Here is a 6000-nt window from a genome sequence, read left to right as displayed (position 1 = left end):
ACTCACCAGGATGCAAACATCAAACTTCCGGTCTTTGGAACGAACAACTGGAATGAAAAGTGAAACGCACAGAGCGGAAGCCCGGTGGAACGCACAGAGCGGAAGCTCGGTGGAACGCACAGAGCGGAAGTCGGTGGAACGCACAGGGCGGAAGTCGGGTGGAACGCACAGGGCGGAAGTCGGCTGTGTAACAGTTTACGGGTGAGAGGATGCGGTAGCTGGCGAGAGTGAGTATGTACATAGATTAGTACTGGTGATATCTCCACATACACATATATCATACATACACTTATACCTCACATACATGTCACACCCCTGTACTGCTGCCCTAATCACCTGTATACCCCTGTACTGCTACCCTAATCACCTGTATACCCCTGTACTGCTACCCTAATCACCTGTATACCCCTGTACTGCTACCCTAATCACCTGTATACCCCTGTACTGCTGCCCTAATCACCTGTATACCCCTGTACTGCTGCCCTAATCACCTGTATACCCCTGTACTGCTACCCTAATCACCTGTATACCCCTGTACTGCTGCCCTAATCACCTCCTGTATACCCCTGTACTGCTACCCTAATCACATGTATACCCCTGTACTGCTGCCCTAATCACCTGTATACCCCTGTACTGCTACCCTAATCACCTGTATACCCCTGTACTGCTACCCTAATCACCTGTATACTCCTGTACTGCTGCCCTAATCACCTCCTGTATACCCCTGTACTGCTACCCTAATCACATGTATACCCCTGTACTGCTGCCCTAATCACCTGTATACCCCTGTACTGCTACCCTAATCACCTGTATACCCCTGTACTGCTGCCCTAATCACCTCCTGTATACCCCTGTACTGCTACCCTAATCACATGTATACCCCTGTACTGCTGCCCTAATCACCTGTATACCCCTGTACTGCTACCCTAATCACCTGTATACCCCTGTACTGCTGCCCTAATCACCTATATACCCCTGTACTGCTGCCCTAATCACCTGTATACCCCTGTACTGCTGCCCTAATCACCTCCTGTATACCCCTGTACTGCTGCCCTAATCACCTGTATACCCCTGTACTGCTACCCTAATCACCTGTATACCCCTGTACTGCTACCCTAATCACCTGTATACCCCTGTACTGCTGCCCTAATCACCTCCTGTATACCCCTGTACTGCTACCCTAATCACATGTATACCCCTGTACTGCTGCCCTAATCACCTGTATACCCCTGTACTGCTACCCTAATCACCTGTATACCCCTGTACTGCTACCCTAATCACCTGTATACCCCTGTACTGCTGCCCTAATCACCTCCTGTATACCCCTGTACTGCTACCCTAATCACATGTATACCCCTGTACTGCTGCCCTAATCACCTGTATACCCCTGTACTGCTACCCTAATCACCTGTATACCCCTGTACTGCTGCCCTAATCACCTCCTGTATACCCCTGTACTGCTACCCTAATCACATGTATACCCATGTACTGCTACTCTAATCACCAGTATACCCCTGTACTGCTACCCTAATCACCCGTATACCCCTGTACTGCTGCCCTAATCACATGTATACCCATGTACTGCTACCCTAATCACCTGTATACCCCTGTACTGCTGCCCTAATCACCTCCTGTATACCCCTGTACTGCTACCCTAATCACATGTATACCCCTGTACTGCTGCCCTAATCACCTGTATACCCCTGTACTGCTACCCTAATCACCTGTATACCCCTGTACTGCTACCCTAATCACCTGTATACCCCTGTACTGCTGCCCTAATCACCTCCTGTATACCCCTGTACTGCTACCCTAATCACATGTATACCCCTGTACTGCTGCCCTAATCACCTGTATACCCCTGTACTGCTACCCTAATCACCTGTATACCCCTGTACTGCTACCCTAATCACCTGTATACCCCTGTACTGCTGCCCTAATCACCTCCTGTATACCCCTGTACTGCTACCCTAATCACATGTATACCCCTGTACTGCTGCCCTAATCACCTGTATACCCCTGTACTGCTACCCTAATCACCTGTATACCCCTGTACTGCTACCCTAATCACCTGTATACCCCTGTACTGCTGCCCTAATCACCTCCTGTATACCCCTGTACTGCTACCCTAATCACATGTATACCCCTGTACTGCTGCCCTAATCACCTGTATACCCCTGTACTGCTACCCTAATCACCTGTATACCCCTGTACTGCTGCCCTAATCACCTCCTGTATACCCCTGTACTGCTACCCTAATCACATGTATACCCCTGTACTGCTGCCCTAATCACCTGTATACCCCTGTACTGCTACCCTAATCACCTGTATACCCCTGTACTGCTACCCTAATCACCTGTATACCCCTGTACTGCTGCCCTAATCACCTCCTGTATACCCCTGTACTGCTACCCTAATCACATGTATACCCCTGTACTGCTGCCCTAATCACCTGTATACCCCTGTACTGCTACCCTAATCACCTGTATACCCCTGTACTGCTGCCCTAATCACCTCCTGTATACCCCTGTACTGCTACCCTAATCACATGTATACCCATGTACTGCTACTCTAATCACCAGTATACCCCTGTACTGCTACCCTAATCACCCGTATACCCCTGTACTGCTGCCCTAATCACCCGTATACCCCTGTACTGCTGCCCTAATCACCTGTATACCCCTGTACTGCTGCCCTAATCACCTATATACCCCTGTACTGCTGCCCTAATCACCTCCTGTATACCCCTGTACTGCTACCCTAATCACCTGTATACCCCTGTACTGCTGCCCTAATCACCTCCTGTATACCCCTGTACTGCTGCCCTAATCACCTCCTGTATACCCCGGTACTGCTACCCTAATCACATGTATACCCCTGTACTGCTGCCCTAATCACCTGTATACCCCTGTACTGCTACCCTAATCACCTGTATACCCCTGTACTGCTACCCTAATCACCTGTATACCCCTGTACTGCTGCCCTAATCACCTCCTGTATACCCCTGTACTGCTACCCTAATCACATGTATACCCCTGTACTGCTGCCCTAATCACCTGTATACCCCTGTACTGCTACCCTAATCACCTGTATACCCCTGTACTGCTGCCCTAATCACCTCCTGTATACCCCTGTACTGCTACCCTAATCACATGTATACCCCTGTACTGCTGCCCTAATCACCTGTATACCCCTGTACTGCTACCCTAATCACCTGTATACCCCTGTACTGCTACCCTAATCACCTGTATACCCCTGTACTGCTGCCCTAATCACCTCCTGTATACCCCTGTACTGCTACCCTAATCACATGTATACCCCTGTACTGCTGCCCTAATCACCTGTATACCCCTGTACTGCTACCCTAATCACCTGTATACCCCTGTACTGCTACCCTAATCACCTGTATACCCCTGTACTGCTGCCCTAATCACCTCCTGTATACCCCTGTACTGCTACCCTAATCACATGTATACCCCTGTACTGCTGCCCTAATCACCTGTATACCCCTGTACTGCTACCCTAATCACCTGTATACCCCTGTACTGCTGCCCTAATCACCTCCTGTATACCCCTGTACTGCTACCCTAATCACATGTATACCCATGTACTGCTACTCTAATCACCAGTATACCCCTGTACTGCTACCCTAATCACCCGTATACCCCTGTACTGCTGCCCTAATCACCCGTATACCCCTGTACTGCTGCCCTAATCACCTGTATACCCCTGTACTGCTGCCCTAATCACCTATATACCCCTGTACTGCTGCCCTAATCACCTCCTGTATACCCCTGTACTGCTACCCTAATCACCTGTATACCCCTGTACTGCTGCCCTAATCACCTCCTGTATACCCCTGTACTGCTGCCCTAATCACCTCCTGTATACCCCGGTACTGCTACCCTAATCACCTCCTGTATACCCCTGTACTGCTACCCTAATCACCTCCTGTATACCCCTGTACTGCTTCCATAATCATATCCTGTATACCCCTGTACTGCTGCCCTAATCACCTGTATATCCCTGTACTGCTGCCCTAATCACCTGTATACCCCTGTACTGCTGCCCTAATCACCTGTATACCCCTGTACTGCTGCCCTAATCACCTACTGTATACCCCTGTACTGCTACCCTAATCACCTCCTGTATACCCCTGTACTGCTTCCATAATCATATCCTGTATACCCCTGTACTGCTGCCCTAATCACCTGTATATCCCTGTACTGCTGCCCTAATCACCTGCATACCCCTGTACTGCTGCCCTAATCACCTGTATACCCCTGTCCTAATCACCTGTATACCCCTGTACTGCTGCCCTAATCACCTGTATACCCCTGTACTGCTGCCCTAATCACCTGTATACCCCTCTACTGCTGCCCTAATCACCTGTATACCCCTGTACTGCTACCCTAATCACCTGTATACCCCTGTACTGCTACCCTAATCACCTGTATACCCCTGTACTGCTGCCCTAATCACCTGTATACCCCTGTACTGCTGTCCTAATCACCTGTATACCCCTGTACTGCTGCCGTAATCACCTGTATATCCCAGTACTGCTGCCCTAATCACCTCCTGTATACACCTGTACTGCTACCCTAATCACCTCCTGTATACCCCTGTACTGCTTCCATAATCATATCCTGTATACCCCTGTACTGCTGCCCTAATCACCTCCTGTATACCCCTGTACTGCTGCCCTAATCACCTGTATACCCCTGTACTGTTGCCCTAATCACCTCCTGTATACCCCTGTACTGGTACCCTAATCACATCCTGTATACATCTGTACTGCTACCCTAATCACCTCCTGTATACCCCTGTACTGCTGCCCTAATCACCTGTATACCCCTGTACTGCTGTCCTAATCACCTGCATATCCCAGTACTGCTGCCCTAATCACTTGTATACCCCTGTACTGCTACCCTAATCACCTGTATACCCCTGTACTGCTGCCCTAATCACCTCCTGTATACACCTGTACTGCTACCCTAATCACCTCCTGTATACCCCTGTACTGCTTCCATAATCATATCCTGTATACCCCTGTACTGCTGCCCTAATCACCTCCTGTATACCCCTGTACTGCTGCCCTAATCACCTGTATACCCCTGTACTGCTGCCCTAATCACCTCCTGTATACACCTGTACTGCTACCCTAATCACCTCCTGTATACCCTGTACTGCTTCCATAATCATATCCTGTATACCCCTGTACTGCTGCCCTAATCACCTCCTGTATACCCCTGTACTGCTGCCCTAATCACCTGTATACCCCTGTACTGTTGCCCTAATCACCTCCTGTATACCCCTGTACTGGTACCCTAATCACATCCTGCATACATCTGTACTGCTACCCTAATCACCTCCTGTATACCCCTGTACTGCTGCCCTAATCACCTGTATACCCCTGTACTGCTGTCCTAATCACCTGTATATCCCAGTACTGCTGCCCTAATCACTTGTATACCCCTGTACTGCTACCCTAATCACCTGTATACCCCTGTACTGCTGCCCTAATCACCTCCTGTATACACCTGTACTGCTACCCTAATCACCTCCTGTATACCCCTGTACTGCTTCCATAATCATATCCTGTATACCCCTGTACTGCTGCCCTAATCACCTCCTGTATACCCCTGTACTGCTGCCCTAATCACCTGTATACCCCTGTACTGCTGCCCTAATCACCTCCTGTATACACCTGTACTGCTACCCTAATCACCTCCTGTATACCCCTGTACTGCTGCCCTAATCACCTGTATACCCCTGTACTGCTGCCCTAATCACCTCCTGTATACCCCTGTACTGCTGCCCTAATCACCTCCTGTATACCCCTGTACTGCTGCCCTAATCACCTGTATACTCCTGTACTGCTGCCCTAATCACATGTAAACCCCTGTACTGCTGCCCTAATCACCTCCTGTATACCCCTGTACTGCTGCCCTAATCACCTCCTGTATACCTCTGTACTGCTACCCTAATCACCTACTGTAT

General features: G+C 49.5%; 1 protein-coding gene across 4 annotated transcripts in view; it reads left to right on the top strand.

Moving 5' to 3' along the window:
* Positions 1-6000, top strand: part of LOC134983582 (zinc finger protein 883-like) — a 246888-nt gene that overhangs the window by 216010 nt on the left and 24878 nt on the right. For 2 of the 4 annotated variants that reach the window (XM_063949247.1, XM_063949245.1), the window contains exon 1: positions 169-227. The exons of 1 other annotated variant lie outside the window; for it this stretch is intronic. The gene's annotated coding sequence lies outside the window, so the exon portion shown is untranslated. Of the gene's footprint in view, positions 1-168; positions 232-6000 lie in introns of those variants that run through there. One more of the 4 variants, XM_063949246.1, reaches the window with a different exon arrangement.

Source organism: Pseudophryne corroboree (genome assembly GCF_028390025.1).
Source record: "Pseudophryne corroboree isolate aPseCor3 chromosome 3 unlocalized genomic scaffold, aPseCor3.hap2 SUPER_3_unloc_19, whole genome shotgun sequence".
NCBI classification, from domain to species: Eukaryota; Metazoa; Chordata; class Amphibia; order Anura; family Myobatrachidae; genus Pseudophryne; species Pseudophryne corroboree.
This window is presented reverse-complemented; position numbering and strand designations above follow the sequence as displayed.